We start from the raw sequence: 17,661 nt of genomic DNA, 5'->3' as shown, positions 1-17,661 counted from the left end.
CACACACACACACACACACACACACACACACACACACACACACACTCAGTATTCACAGTACATTACTAGGAGCAGAGGGTGGAAAAGGAAAAGACAGAATGTAAAAGGAGAGAAAGAAGATAGACACAGAAATATCATCAAAAAGAAATGCAATGAGGAGAGAGAAGGGCATGAGAGAAAAGGAAGAGTGATGTCAGAGAGGATAACAATTCCTAGAGGCAGGAGAGAAGAGTGTCAGAAATTTAAGAAAAAAAGGAAGAGGGAGAAATGAGAGTGGGTTGGGTAGACAGAGCAACTACATGGAAAGTGAAGGAAATAATAGACAAAAAATTGGGGGGAGGGTGGCAGTAAAAGCTTGGAAAGATTTTGTGAAACAAGAATAGCCTAATATAATTTGGAAGGGACTGCAGTTATCTAAATGATAATGGTATTTCACAATTTGATATGTATTTGTAGCTGTTTTCTAGCTCCCTGTGATTACTATATAGGATTATCCAGATTTTCTGGGGTTTATCACCACAGGCATGTAGGATTAACAGAGTGATAAAGTAAAGAATTAGTCTCCAATCCAATCCTTAGGCTTCTATAACAGTCTTCTCAAGTTCTGGCAGCATGTACATAAGATTCAATAGCCAGAGGGAAGACAGGGTGTGTGTGTGTGTGTGTGTGTGTGGACGTTTATCGATCAATATCTAAAATTATTCAGTCTAGGCTTGAAATGCAAAAAAGTACCAGGTTCATAGAAATTCATTAAATTATCAAACATTATTTAGTACCTACTATGTGTCAGACTCTGCCTCTGCCTCATAGAACTGAGAATCCAGCATGTGAACTGTGTAGTAAATGGAATGTCAGGGAAAGGACAGAACTATAGGGAGCATGGATTAGGGACACGACTTGGTCCAAGTGGAAAGTAATGTCTGAGATAAAAACTTAAGGATGATTGAAAACTGACCGAGCAAAAGCTGAAAAGGAGGGGTGTTACAAGGAAACACAAAGGGAAGGGTCAAGACAGAAGGAATCACAACAAAAGAATGGTCTATTGGCTTTACAATACTTTTTTCTCTAGGTCTGTGAGCTCAACATATGATGAAAACATTGAGGTCGGGTGTTGTAGGGGAAAGCAGAGCCATGTTGTGAAGGGACTAACACATGTGCTATAGATTTAGGGCTTTATAATCAGGGCAATAAAAAGCTTTTGAAAAGTTGTTCAGTGGGGATTAACACTACAAAATTTTTATTTCCTAATTATCACTCTTTGGAGAGTGGATGAGAGAAGTTGGGAAGACTGGTATGTCAAGAAGTTCAGTAAGAAGTTCTTACAGTAACCCATATAATAGAAGATGATGGTCTGCCCAAGGTAGTAGCAATGTGATGAGAGAAGGATCTTGATTTTCAAAGTATTAACTCACAGTATCAACAGGATTTGACAGAATAGATTTGAAGAGATCAAGCTAATGCCTAGAGTCAGTCTGTGCAGCTCAGTAAACAGTGTTGCTTTTCATTATTCTAGAAATAAGGGATCAAATGGAGAGTTGCAAGTTGGAAAGTTATAGGAATGTCAAACTTCTTGATACCAAGAGGCATGAATCCTTAGCAACAGTTTTGTTGACTGAACTAAATAGTCCCGTGTCTTCTGAGTTTCTTTTTATATAGAGATCTACTCATTAAACAAATTTGATAAAGGTTTGAGTGAATGATTGAATTCTGGAACAGATGTGAGGAAATAAATAAATGAGTAAATCAAGGAGTAAATGCATGAGAGAAAAATCATGGAAAGTGGGAGACAGGAACACATGAAACAATTTTTTTGCCTCATCAGCAAAGGTGATAAATGTTACACTCAAAATGGAGTCAGTCCTCCAGTTTCAGGAATCTAGTACTCTAGATACTAATGCAGAGCAAAAATAAAATCCGCAGCAGAAATAGTACTGAGGCCTGATGACGCTTCATTTAAGGACGTAAAAAGGTTTGCATACTTTATAGGTATTGATTTTTCCCAGGGAGATGAACAGTTACAAATAATGGTATCCTCTTTAATGATTTAAAAGAAGCCCAATTTAGACTTCAGACTGCCGTAATGACTGTTGACTTCTATCTTACTATGTCCTTGGATGCGTACGTATATGCTTATTTAATGAACATTTTAGTATGATTTGTTAGACAAAGTAGCAAAATGGTTTCATTTTATGCCTAGAATCAGAGCTCTCTGGGAGTTTTAAGATTAAAACAGTGAAAATAGTGCATGATCTAATAAGAATTAATTCTTAACTTGCTCCATTTTAGCTCCATGGCCACTGGGGGTGGGGCAGTGGGCACCAACTAGTATCTGCTAAATGATCCAATCATCATTTGAATGAGCTCTTTCACCCTCGTAAGGTACTTTTAATGCAACTCAGAGAACTTCATTTCTCACTCAGCTCAATTGTCAGCATATATAATAATTCAGAATGGAGACAGCTCTAGTGCAAAAAGATAGGATGCTTTAGCTGATAGCAATATCAATATGTAAAGTAAGAACTTTGAAATCTGTCAGAGAAGTGTAAAATTGTAGGAGCTCACTCTGGAACATCTGGTTATGGGTCAAAAGCAGAAAAAACATGATTATTCTTATGTTTAAATAATCCTTTTAATTTGATGTAGGAAGCAGTTTTTTACTAATAATGCTAAAGTTCCATTCTCTGTTGTTCAAACCCCCAGAAATTAATAGAAATTTGTATTCTAAAATTATTACCTATTGGAGAAAACATTCAAAACACAAGAACATAGTAAGGATTTACTTCTTATTTCATCATGATATGTCATTTAACCTTCACAAAACTTTTTCCTATATTTAAATGGGAATAAAATTATCTGAGACTGTTAAAAAATTAAATGATTTAGTGCATATAAACATTTAATAAATATGATGCTGATCCAGGTATGCAAAAAAGGCTTGCTTAACTGATTTTTAAAAACAAGTTGAATTCTATGGGAAACAGGCCAGAAATACATTTTCTTCCAACCAGTTCCTTCGAAGATGCTCTACTGGATCTTTTCTGGTCCTGACAACACCTTGAGTGATTCCTTCATTTTTCTGGTCACTTTCATTTACAAGAAAAAACATCACACTTAGGTAACCGAAGATTCACTTTCAGGTATTATACAGCCTTTTCTACTCTAAACCAAAGCTGCAATTTCATACCCATTTCAGTCTGTCATCACATCAGTTTACATATGACCCAGGCTTAGAAACCTTTATGGGGAAGATGAGCTTTCACTCTCCTTTGTTCTTTCATTTTTTCTCCCTTCTTCCTTTTATTTGTTCCTTCCTTTTCTCTGTGATGTTGGTAAGTCCCTGTCCTCCCCTACTTTATTGGTACTCAGGAGGAGGCATGGGGGTGAGAAATGAGGACAAAATGCTGTTGTAATCGACCATTTATTTCCTCAGTGTGGCCAATCGCTAAATGCTAGCTTATCTGTAGAGCCCATTTCCAGATTTTTCTTAGGCCATGCAGTGACCTATCATACAATTTCCTCAAGCAAGCAAAACAATATCCAGTTGACCTCTTCCAACACCACACTGCTACCATCTCCTGCTACCAGCAGATATTCCTAGAGCATCAGACTTTCAGGGACTCCTTCCAAGGCAGGCTATCCTCATGGGCATGGTTCCATGAAAATATCCTGAGCCCAGGTTCCTTTGGAGGTGTTCCTCAGCCCTCAACCCAAAAATTGGAGGCTCCATCTGTTTTGTACTGCCCTCCTCCCTGGGCCTGTGACCACAGACCACCCTACTCAGTTTCCTAACTTAGAATTCTACAGGTGGGAGCCAAGCACCAGTCTCTTTTTTCATGAACACTGTGAAATTCTCAGAGTGCATATCAAGCGCTTCCATGAACTATTCCCTTTGCCCTTCTCTTGAATCAAAATAAAGTGAGTGTTCTAGTCTCTGCTGCTCAGAAAACATCTAGCTAGGATGTAAAATGTCATTTTCCTATTTTGCAACTACTATCAAATCCCTGAGGGATTATTTTGGAAACTCCCTAACGTAACTTGAAGATAGGTGAGAGGAGAAAAGCAAAAATATGTTGTCCCTAAACCTATAACTTTTTACTCTTATGAATTTTTTTCTTAATTTTCTATCTTCTGAATATATAGGTTAAATAGTGAGTGAGAAAAAGAATTCAAATCCAGAGATTTCTCAACCATAGGAATATTGACACAATGGGTAAGATCTTTTGTTGTTGTTTGAGAAGACAAGACCATACATTGTAGGATATCTAATAGTATCCCTGCCCTGCACTCACTAGGTGCCAGAAGCTTCCTTTCCCCTTGAGGTATGATAACCAAATATATCTCCAGACATATGGGGGGCAAATCACCCTCAGTTAAGAACCCCCGCTCTAGAGGAATGGTGACTGCCTGTAGCTAGGTGTTCTCTTTAGAATGTGAATGCGCTTTTGTTTGTAGTAGTCCTCAGCTTTGAAGTTTTACCTGAAATTGAGACAGCAGAAAACATCCATGTAGTTATACTAGTTCCTCACTCTCTACTTCCTTTAATTTAGATGACATTCACTAAAGAAATATCCATGTTCCTCTGTGTACCAGATGCATTGTCACAAGCCCTGACTGGAACAAGATCCCAGCCTCTGGGAGCTTATAAGTTAATGATACTAGAGATATATAGACTATATGATCAAAGCAGTAATTGAAGGAGATTAACTGGGCATCACCGTGTATGTTGAAAACAAAGGGAACTTTTGGAGCCAGGAAGATCAGGTAGGAGGCAGTTGCCATAATTAGATAAAAAGTTGTTTTTAAGAGTGTAATTATTTCAGTATGATTCCTGGAAATGAAGAGGAAAGAATAAAACTGAAAAGTAATTTTTAAAAAGTTGATGAAATTTTGTGAGTGGTTGGATAAATAAGAGAAAAGAAAAATATCTTTTTGTGTTCCTTAATAGGAGAGTATCACAGTTGCCCTATCACTAGTAGATCTGGGATTATTGGGATGAAAAAAAATTGCTAGGCAAATGATTGTGGCAAAAACAACCACGAGTTGGGTATTTGTACATTTATATGTGGTAAGTTTGGCTTAAGGATGGACTATACAAGGCTATTCTGTGTACAGAAATCCAAGCTAAGGACTTGTCTAGAAAAGATGCATGGCCAACACCTCATTTCTTTCTGAAATTCTTAAGATATATGTACACAAATGGAATAGTTGATTTCTCAATTATATTTTGCAAAAAACAGCTTGTTAACAACTCAGATTCTCAAAGTAGCATCCAGACCATCCAACAATAAAACACAAAATTTAAACTGCCTCTGGCAACTTTAACTAAGCAGAATCACCCTAAAGAAAGAAAATCCTTCATCTTCACAGGTAGGAGACATAAATCTTGACAGGCCCTTAGGATGGCAGATATTTTAAAAATAAAACCTAATTAGAAATTTAAGAAGCTTTTCTTTTAAATAACACAGCAATTGGACAGCACTTGTTAAAATAATCAGGTTCTAAGGATAGTGTAAAAGTATAAATGAAGCACCCATAGGATTGCTTAACTAAAAAATAAAAATAAAAATATAAATATAAAATCATGGGACTAGAATTTGAATTATTTCTTCCTACTCCAATTTCTCCTTTTTTCAATGCATTTTCTCAATTTCAGATCAGGAAAGTTAAATTGAGGAAACTTTTGTTCTTTGGAATGAATCTATTAGTTCATAATCCCTTCACCCTCTGCCAACCATTTAACAGCTCCCACATCTGTTCCTTCATTCTTCATCTCTCTTGCTTCTGTTGAGCTGTGTAAGAACATTTTTAGGAGTTCTATAGTCCTGGGTTCAGATCTCAAGTATATGTTCAGGCAAGCACTTCTCTAAGATTTCATTTCTTTAAAGTAGAGAGAACATTTTCCTTACATGGTGGTTATGTTAATTAAATGAATTAATTAAAAACGTACACAAAGCAAAAGTACAGAATTCAATTGTCATCCCCCTCCCTTTTCCTTCTGCTAAGTAATTTAATATTAGGAGATATGAAAGACATGCTACTATGTATTTACCATTATATATGTTAAAATAATATGGATAAAAAAGAGGATTTTTTGTGTACTATAATCTGAGCAATGCCAAGCCAATAAGAGTAAAAAATTCATAAATATAAATAGAAAAGAAATGAAAGAATACATATGGTTATTATCAGTGATTATTTTAGATGGTAGAAAATGAATATTTATCCTTTTCACTATTCTGTTTCCTAATCTTTGCATACTTAATATTTAATTTCCTAATGAAAAACATAAACTTCATGGACAAAGAAAAACTTTCTAGAGAAAAGGAAATTCCATTGTTCTCATTAATGAAAGCAAAGTTTACTAGATTAACTAGTAACTCAGAGAAATAATCTTCACACTAAACAAGATAATGTTCTTTCATATTCCTCCATGAACTGTTGTCCTGCCTACATTATGAGTAGAACAAACCCCACTGGTGCCCATGGAATATACTCTTAGATTCCGTCTACAACTGTGACTTGGGCTTTTTAAAATAAAAATATTCTTCACATGACTTTAGCCATTATCATGGTAACAACATTAACTAATCAGCTTTTTAAATAAATCAACTACCTTTATATGGATTAATAACTAAATAATATGATCAGTAATGTGGCTTCGGCATTTTTTTTTTTAGCAAAAGTACCAAACAAGTATCAATTGTTAAGCACATATAGTCACCACTCTCCAGTTCAGTTTCACCTTTTTCTCCTGACTTAAGATTGACTCAAAGTGTTTCATGAATACTGTAGCAGTTGCAGCCTAATCCAAATACCGCATTGCAATTTTAATACAGAATCACATAAACTCTACTTAGATGATTGCTTCTTTTCCTTGCCACCCCTAGCAGTGACCTGCAAAGGGAAAATGAAGACTTTGACTAAGAAATTTCTTACTCTATTGCAGTTAGTCATTTATACATTTGTTTTCCTATAACAATGTGTTCTTTAAGACGAGAGGGAAGTTTCAGTCTTTTTTGGATTGCTAAATCAGTTGCTGGAATATAGGATACCTTCATAAATAATGAATGAATGAATGAATGCTTGAAATGGAAGGAATCTTAAAGATCATACAGCTTCAATTTTTCACTGACTTTTAGTACATTTTCCATAGCAGAGCCAACAAATGGTCTATCAGACTCGCTTTCGCCTGTCCTATGATAGGACACTAAGGCATATTACCTTCTTTACCTGATTTCAGAATCTAGGTCCATCCTAAGCCTGCTTTTAATTGAAATGAATAATTTTTTGATTATTCTTATAAAATTTTCCTGCTCTCTGCAAATCAAGAACCAACTGCCAGTTGCACTCCTCATGCCTTGTATTCTTATGTTCATTAACTGTTTATTGTACATCTACTCTGTTCCTGACACTATGCTGGATCCTTGAGAATAAGAAATAATTTTGATCTGCCTAGAGCATAGAGCTCAGAGGCCAACATCCAACAGTACTTTACACTAGTGATTTTCCTAGCTTCACTTTTAACTAAGAAATCAAATAGATATGAAGTTACCAACATAAGTATGAGACAGATACTTCCGCGTACATAGAATTTATAAAGAGGCTGAAGACGAACCATAAATGCCTCACAGATAAGAATGTTTTAAAAAGTCAAACTTCTTCTTTTGGCCATCATAAAATAGGTGGTTCTGGACAATAGTTAGCAAAGGAATATGATCCCTGAGAGAAGGAAATGAGTCAAAATGAGCCCTATGCCAGGCTTTATGCCTGGACGCAGTTCCCAGAGAGCAGGGCAGGTAGGGGCAATTCAGAGCAGAACACTGTAGCCTTGCTGAGTTAAGGAGACAGAGATTAGAGTTTGGAGAAGCTGAGGCAGCTAGAATTTTCAGGGCAAAGTACTGGAGAGGAGGGAGCTAGACTGCGAAAGAGCTCCAGATATATGCACAGGGATTCTCTTGAGTCTTCAGCTGAATATTATGCTGTGCTTACATAAGGTAAAGCTCCATGAGGCAGGAAAGGAACAATCACTAGAGAGATTTGAGCTGAACAATTCCCAGAGCTCACATAGGGCTGGGGGATATTAGAGCTCCAACTAGCCAAAGTAATGAGAATTTGTTGAAAACTAAGACGTTCAATAGAAACTCCAGAAGAGTCATATCTTAATAGTAAATTAACTAGCCCTAGATTATAGGCCACTGTAGAAACATCTGAAGAAAGCTATAAAAAAAAAGACTTCAAAATGATCAAGCTAAGCCATTAGTTATTTAGCTGCCAGAAAAACACATTTCAACACTTTAAAAAAAAAAAAAGACAACAAATTTGAGAAAATCAACAATGTGAGATTCACAATGTAGAGTATTCATAAACAAATAACTTTAGGACTTCTGCTTATACCCATGAAAGAGTAACTGCTACAGAAATGTCCTCCCACAGTAAATAACTAAAAACTATAAAAAATGTATGAAACAACTGTTTTTGTTTTTCAGGATTGCCAGATAAAATATAGAATGCAAATTAAATTTGAATTTCAGACATACGATTTTAGTATGGTTTGTTCCATTCGAGACATGTTAATAGTATTTGTTGTTCATATGAAATTCAAATTTAACTACTTGGCCTATATTTTTATTTGCTAAAGTTAGCAAATCCTATGTACATGGAAAACTCTCACAGGACTGTGACTACTGAGAGGAGGGAAAATAGTGATGTCAGCCCAATGACAGTCCCAGCTATCAGGTTAGAGGCAATTCTGGACTAAGGTTCAGTGTAGGGAACCCAAACAGACCCCAGAAAATCTGAACCTAAGAGAACTTGCAGCCAAAAAATGGAGCTCAGGAAGGCCAAGATGGCTAAACATTATAGGACAGAGTACCATGGGTGAGAGTTATGTGGAAACACAGTTCTGCCAATCCAATATCCATTGAGTCCTTTACTACCACTGCTTAGGATAAAATCGCATAAGGCAAGAAAAACAACAACAATTGAAAAACAAAAATAAGCAAGAGACTATAAGCTAAATAAATCCCAGAACTCACATAGGAACAGAGTTTCTACCAGCCAGAATGGAAAGATTTCAGTAATTACATGAGACTTTTAGTAAAGATTCCAGAATGATGCAGTCTCTATAGTGGGAATAAACTAACATGAGTAAGTTCTGCTCTAAATGTAAAAGATAAACTACAAGCCTAAAAAGAATCAAACTCATGAATAAGTAAATTATTTGCTGGTCAGATCAATACATTTTACTACTCAGTAATGTAAAATGAATAATCTTAAGCATCCAATCAAATACTCTTAGACATGAAAGAAATAGAAAAACATTATTACCAAGAGAAAAATAGGCTTTAAGGAGTTCCCACACACTTCAGTGGTCTAAACAGCTGAGTGTACTTACTAAGTTGTGTACAGGTTTAGGAGAGAGTGGAGGGGTAACTAACCAGATACAATTCTCCTGGAATGAACATGAAATCTTGTGCATGCACAGAAGAGACATCAGACAGCAGAGAGTAAAAAGATGGGTCAAATGTATAAACTGCCTGAATTTTAAACACATTCCCTAATCCAAACCCAGATCCATAGGAGAAGGGTAAAATCCTTACTGACTCAATGTATTTGACTGCAATCTCTGGCTGATTTTTAAATTATGCTGACACAGAGATGGCCCCTTTCCCCCCCGCCAAGAAACTAGGAGTAAAAATAAAAATAAGATTTTTTTTCTAATCTGAGCAGAGATATTAGTGGCCACACACCATCACACATCATGGGGGAGAATAGATTCACAGAATTAGTGCATGCAATTCTCTAAACAAACAAACAAACAACAACAACAACGATAAAAACAGCCCTGGGAAACAACCACCACCACCACCACCACCACCACCATCACTACCACCACCACCCTGGGAAGATTCAGATAAGATTGGGCATGTTCAGGGTGGTATGGCTGTAGACCCTGGGAAGATTCAGATACATAATTGAAGAATATATTATCTAAAATATCCAGCTTTCAGCAAAATATTGTAAGACATGCAAAGAAATAGGAAATGTGATCATACTCAGGGGTAAAGAGCTGTAAACAGAAACTGACTCAGGGGCACAGATGTTGGACTTAGCAGACAGAAACTTCAGAGGAGCCATCAGGGAACTAAAGGAAGCCACTTGAAAAGAATTAAGAGAACGTATGACAACAGTGATCAATAAATAGAGGATATCAATAGATATATAAATTATTAAGACTCAAAATACACAGTATAGTCTACATTTGCTCCTCCTCGATTTCTTTTTATCAGTGTTTTATATTTTTCACAGATTCTATGCATATTTTCCTAGACTTATATCTAAATATGTAGATGCTCTGTTTCCTAATTTTAAGTTACATCACTTCACTTTGATGAAATGCCTACAATGCAATAGTAATGGATTTTTTTTTTTAAAGCAAAAATCCTCTTCGGATTTCTTTCAGTTAGCAAAAAAGCAGGTACTAATGTAGATCTTTCATAAAAATGAAGTGGCATAATGCAAACTTTTGGAAAGCAGGGGAATCCTGTACTTTATTTTTTGAAACTATTATAAATGCTGTTTTCTAAAAGTCTCAAATTCCATGGGTTCACTGCTAATATATAGGGTTGCAGTTGAATTTTGTACATTGATCTTGTATCATCTGACCTTGCTAAACTTAGTTTCAGAAGTTGCTGATAGATTCTTTGGATTTTCTATATTCAAAAAATATCTGAGCATTTCACATTCATTTTTAAAGTATAGTTTTGCTGACTATAGAATTCTTGGTTTATTTTTTCTTTCTTTCAACTCTTGAATGTTAGTTATCCCTTTCGAACTTCACAGTTTCTGGTGGGAGGTCAGTTGTTGGTCACATTGTTTTTCTTTCTGTATAAGCTGTTTTTCTCTTGCTATTTTCAAGATGTTCTTATTGTCTTTGGCTTTGAACAATTTGACGACACTGTTTGTAGATGTGAACTTTGTATCTACCCTACTTCAAGTTTGTTGAGCTTCTCTGAAGTCTAAATAAATGCTTTTCTTCAAATTCAGGAAGTTTTTAGCTATTATTTCTTTAAATAGCTTTTCCTTCCATTTTTTCCTTATCCTTTCTGGGAGTCCTTTATGCATATATTAATGGTTTCCCATAGTTTTCTGAGTCTCTGTTGATTTATTTTTATTTTTTTATTTTCCATTTTTATTTTTCTTCAAGTTTACTGATTTTTTTTTCTCCTACCATTTAAAATCTGCTGTTTAGTTCCCTAGTAAGTTTTTTATTTAAGTTATAGTTTTATCTCCAAAATTTGCATTTGGTTCTTTAAAATAATTTATATCTCTATTGATAATTGCAATTTCTTACAATAGAATGAAAAGAACAATTCTTTCAATAGACACAGAAAAACATCCAACACCAATTCAAGAAAAAATGATAAAAATTAGGAAATATAAGGGATTTTCCTCAACCTGATAAAGAACACCTATGAAGGACCAACAGCTAATGTTATATTTAATGTGAAAGATTAAATATTTTTCCCACAAGATTGGGAACAAGGCAAAAATGTGCACTCATCATTCTATTCAACCTTATACTAGAGGTCCTAGCCACTGTAATAAGGCAATATAAAGAAATGCATGTTAGAAAGGAAAAACATTTTTATTTGTAAGCAATATGATGTTGTATGTAGGAAACACTAAGAACTCCACGTTAAAAAAAAAAAAACAACTAAACTATTAGTTCAAAAGGTCAAAGGAACCAAGTATAAAAATACCAATTAAATTTCTATACATCAGTAATGAACCACCCACATATGAAATTAAGAAAACAATTCCATTCATAACAAATCAAAAAGTGAAAAAAAAAACCATGATTAAATTTAATAAAAGAAGTACAATTCTCATACACAGAAAACTACAAGATGTTGCTGAGAGAAATGAAGGATATAAATGGAGAAGCATTCTCTGTTTAGGTTCAATATTGTTAAGATAGCAGTTCTCAAATTAATATACAGATTCAATGTAATCTCTATTAAAACATCAGCAGGCTTGTTTGCAGTAATTGACAAGCTGTTTCCAAAATTTATATTGAATCCAAAGGACTGAAAATAGCCGAAACCTTTTCTGGAAAAAAATAGCAAAGTTGAAGGGGAAGTTATACTGATAATTTCAAAATTTAGTATCATTATACAGTAATCAAAAATAGTTTTGCAATGGCAAAAGAAAAGCTATAAAAATTGTAGGAAAATGAATGGGAGTCCAATGTAAATTCTTACATCTATGGTTAATTGATTTTTTAACAAAAATGTCAAGGCGATTCAATGAGGGTAAAACATAATCTTTTCAACAAATAGTGCTGAGACAGCTGGATATCCACATATAAAAAGATGAATTTAGATCCCTGCCTCATACTATACATAAAAATTAACTCAAAAGGGATAATATACCAAAATGTAAGAACTAAAACTATTAAACTTTTAAAAGAATACTTAAGATATCCTCATGACCTTGGATTCTAAAGAGTTCTTAGAATACCCAGAGCATGATTCAAAAATTTTTTTTTGATAAATTGGACATCATTAAATTGAAGCTATTATGCTTCAACTATTAAGAAAATTGAAAAAATTTGCAAATGGTATATTTGATAAATGCTTTGTGTCTATAAAGATAAGGAATCTTTACAACTCAATAATAAAAAGAGAAATGACCCAATGGGGGGGGAGAGTTAAATAGATATTTCACCAAAAAATATATGGAAATAACTAATGAGATTTTCCCACTTTTATAAGCTTGAATTCAAAACCCCTCAAGAATCTCTTCCTCTTCAAACTACTTATTTCTCACATCTATCATGCATATCATGTATTGTTAGCTGTCCATATATATACATGGTCTGACAACTCAACTGATCTATAAATTTGGAAAGATTTCTGAATATAATTCTTTCTTGGAAGTAGAGTCTGGTACAGTACATTGCACAGAGTAGCTATTACATAGTGATGATTAGGGAATCAGAAGACTGCAAGAGACCTTTAATACAGCTTCTTCTATGAAAGATTGAATGCAAAAACCTCTTAAACTCATGCCTATTTTTCCCTTCATATCTACAAAAAGGAAGCTTTCAGAGCTTCCTTTGCCAACTCTCCTTAGTGTTGGTCCACTACTTTTAAGTTTTATTACAGTTAATGGAGGTTTATTTTTGGAAATAGCAGTTTAATTTCATCATTCAAACAAGGGTAAGAATCAACTTCAAGTTCTATTCTACCATGTTGTACCAGATGAGACTACCTTCATTAAATGCACAGAGCCTTGAGAAATACACAACAAGAGCTAGATATTCTTTAAGTTCAATATCTCAAAGATTGTATGACACCTTAAGAATTCTACTATCGCTTTACCTAGGTGTGTGGTCTATCAAATTAACAATTATTTATCAATGTGATCATTTTCAAATCCTTTGTTATTTTTTACATCAAACAATAAAAGACACTGCCTCCCTGAACTGAGTATAAAGGCAAAGTAAATAACTAATCATTAATTATGCATGACATTATGTGCCAATTATTCGTGAAGAGAAATGAGTGTTATAAATATAATCTCATTAGTTTTCTCAAATTTTCACAAGCTTGAGAGGTAGTCATTATTATCTCTATATTTAATATATTGCTATACTAATGAAAAACAGACTCCTTTCTATTTTACAAAATACATTTATCATTCTACTTGCCTTTTTGTGAAATAGATAATATTATCATCTTCTTTCTTCAAATTAGAAAACAGGTTTAATCACTCCAAGATCTTTGTAATCATGAATATTAACAAAGGCCAATCTTTACCTCAGAAGAAGTGCCTCTGATACAAAGGATCACCTTAATATAGAAAAGTATTGGAGTATCTAGTTTGATATGAGGAAATGGGACAGTACGGGGCAGAAAGGGAAACTTTAGGGACCAAGACTGAGTGTTATTAATCAACTGCAATGTCGTCAAGTTCCAAGATTTGTTTTGCAAGTGCTGCCTTTGCTTCTGGGTCTCCCCATCAAAATTTGAACTTATATGTTTAATCCTTGACAAAAAAATTCTAGTGTAGAAAAAAAGAAATGAATAAAATAGCAATGTAGTCATTGCTATTTTAATCAAAGAGTCATTGATGTTAGGACTCATATAGCGAGTTTATAGCCTTCAAGCTTTCTTAAACTCCATCTTCTTTAGGTAGCTAAAACAATCTTCATATTTCCCATTAAGAAGTCAAAAGGCAACTGTCATATACACTATGCCTCCTGGTGGCAGATATGAACAGCATGCCACTGGAAAATGTAGCTGGGGTTGAACTAGCCACTAGTAACTAGCATAACTGTCAATATGAGTCAGCTCCCTCCTCATGTTGACTTTTACACTAAGCACTCTAGCCTTGCAGTTGGATTATGACAGTGTTATACTAGGGCTTTTCATATTTATACTGGAATGTTAGTTTAGGGAACTGGCAATTATTATAGCTTAAAAAGCAGCAAAAAATCCCACAAACAATAGAAGCAAACAATCTGAAAGCATGATATCTTTTGGGTAAAAATAACCTCTAGTTATGTAAGATCCACAAGAACCATTGTCTAAGGAAGAAAATGAGGAAGGCTGTAGAGACAGTAAATAAACAGCACTGCTACTAAATAACTGAGGTTGGAGTAGTCACAATTTCCTAATCTGTAAAATATTGTTACCCACTGAGTTCATTTAAAACATTTGGTATATGTTAACTCAACACAAAGAGAAAATAATAATTGGAATGATTAGAAGGCAAAGGTCTGGGTTAGAGCTTAGGCTGTGCCACTTACTTGCCATATTGTAATTTTTTAAATGAATCTCAATTTTCTCATATGAAGAATGAAATTAGTCATGTCTACATGCCTGAGTTAATTTTTTTTTTTTATTTTGAGAAGCAACTAAGGTAATGATGGCCAAAGAACTTTTATAATAAAACTATGAAATTATAAGAATTTAATAAGCTCTAGGTATCTGATGGAGTTTCTCACACCCAACAAAAACACTAAGCTTACCCCTTTTCCACCATCATCCTCAAACCACTCTCAGTGCCATCCCTGTTATCATGATTTTAAAGGGGAGATGTCCTGTTCCCATTAAGTCAGGGACAGAAGTCCCCAGAAGTCCACTACACTACAAGGTCAACATGGAGGAATAGGTAATCAGTGACAGCATGTATATTAAAGGATTTACTTTGAATCATTTTCCATACACTGTACTGCATTCTTAACACTCATTCAGATGACCACTATGCCTTTATTTATATTCTTGTGCACTTTTGGCATTTACTACGTATATCAAATGTTGAAACACAAGAGATTTATAAATGGGTGAACATATTTTATAGGATTTTGTAAAGCACTGTCCAGATACATACTAACATTGCTCTAATGATGTCATCAAAATGTTTATAATGTAGTTTGGAGTCACATTTAGCAATCAAGGGTGAGGGAATATTCATTTGTTCTTTCATTCAAAATTACTTTTGAAGTACCTATTGTGTTATGTATTTAGTTACTTACTATACACACATTGATGTCTCGAACACCTGCCTTTACAGATTTAATGGTCTAGTGGGAGAAAGATAATAAGAAATGAAGCAAGGGAATTAGTGTATGCGTTGGTCAGGATGGGTCAGATTATTCTATGATAATGAGCAACCCCAAAGTTCAATGACTTCATACCAGTAAAGCCTTTACCCTACTCATGCAGTTTGCTCAGTACAAGTCTACAGCAAGTGTCTGCACATCTTTGTCACTCAGGGACTCAGGCTGACAGAGACATTATCTTAACATGTGTTTCCTATACTCTCAACAGCAGTGGGAAATGAGTGTGGGAAATCCCAGAGTGGTCCTAAAGTTTCTGCTCATAAGTTGCTCATATCCCTCCTACTTACGTTTCATTGTCCAAGCAAGTCACATAGCTATACTTAAATTCAAAGAGAGTACAGTCCCACAATGTGCTCAGGTAGAAGAAAGCCAAAAATAATAATGATTACAATAGAAACTTTCAAATGAACAGAGTCTAGAAAAAGAGACTATAGCAGTAGCACAGGGAAAGGAACTCCTTGTGTAAGATGTCTGAAAATTCTCTTGAGAAACGAATAGATGAATAGAACTTAATCCAATTATGAGCAGAAGAAAGAATTCCTGTCAGAATAAACATAGGTAAAAATTCAGAGGCTGGCAAGAGCTAGACAATTACAAGGAACAGAAAAAGGGCCGGCATGATTGAAGTGTGGTAGGTAAAGAAGGGACAGAAAGAAAGGCTTAGAGGAGATCCTTTAGGACTTTATATGCCACAGTTGGAGCATGAAGCCAAGGAGGGCTTTAAGCCAGGGAATGGTATCGTCTGATTTATAGTCACTGTGTGGAATGTAACAGTGCAGGTCAAGACTGGAAACTATAATGATACAGCATTAAAAGGAAGAAAATCCACTATTAGCAAAGATAAGAAAATGTTCAGATATACTTTGGTGGTAGAAATAATAGGACATTCAGATAGAGTAGTTGTGAAAGTTAAGGAAAGGCATGACTCAAGAATGACTCCTAGTTTTCTGATCTGAGCTGTTGTGTGGGAGGTGGTATCATTTAACAAAGCTGAGTAAGACAGGGAAAGAACAGGTTTTGATTATTGTTTTGTTTGTTCATTTCTTGGTTGGCTGGCTGGCTGGTGAGCAAGAGTCACTGCATGAAAGTTTAAGAGTTTGATTTAAAAGTTAATTTTAAGAAAGCTGTGAGACATTCAAATGCAGATCAAACAGGAAGTCTGATCAAGTCTGGATTCCATAGGAGACATCCTGGCTGGTTGTATATTTTTTGGAGTTGTGGTAATTAAAGTCAAGGGAATAGAGATGTCTCACTCAAAGAGTGAATTTATGAAAGAGAAGAGGTCTCAGGAAAGAGTCCTAGAGAGTTCCAGCAGCTAGAGGTCAGTAGAGGAAGAGCTGGTAGAAAAATCTGTCTCATCATAGAACCCTAGAGCAGAGAGTGCTTTATTACAGAAGAAATGCTCAGCTGTACAAAATTCCCCTGAGAAGTCATATCAGATTAGGATCGAACAATAGCATTGAGTCTATTCATTCATTTATCCATTCGGAGCAGGACAATTCTATCTAATTGTTTCATTCTTTCATTTGACCGTTTATTCTGTACCTACTATGCATCAAAAACTGTTCTAAGTCCTCAAAACATGGTGGCAGATAAGAGAGTCATGGTTCTATTGGGGCATACAAACAATAAACAATACGTGAGTAAACAAGGTAATTTCTAAGAGTGCAATTGCTATGAAGAAAGGCAAATGTTATAGAATAATATTAGGCCAAATGATTTAGGATTAGGACTAGACAAGGAATATCAAAATGTCTTGCAGCATTTAACTATAAACAAATTCTATTTCTCCTTGAGTTGAATGATAGCAAATATGATTTGGTTTAAACTTCAAAACCAATGTGAGCAGAGACTGTAGTGGGAGATATGTTCATTAACTGGAAGGAAAGGCAAAACTTCTAATGATCCTAGCATCAGTGCTAGCTCTGTGAGGAAAAGAAAGTAAGATGTTGGAGGGCAGTGCAAAGCATATAGCAAAGCTCTCTGGATCCTGCTAACTCCGTAAATATTTCCACCTTTTCAGATCGATG

Source organism: Rousettus aegyptiacus, unplaced genomic scaffold (genome assembly GCF_014176215.1).
Source record: "Rousettus aegyptiacus isolate mRouAeg1 unplaced genomic scaffold, mRouAeg1.p scaffold_m13_p_3, whole genome shotgun sequence".
NCBI lineage: Eukaryota > Metazoa > Chordata > Mammalia > Chiroptera > Pteropodidae > Rousettus > Rousettus aegyptiacus.
This window is presented reverse-complemented; position numbering follows the sequence as displayed.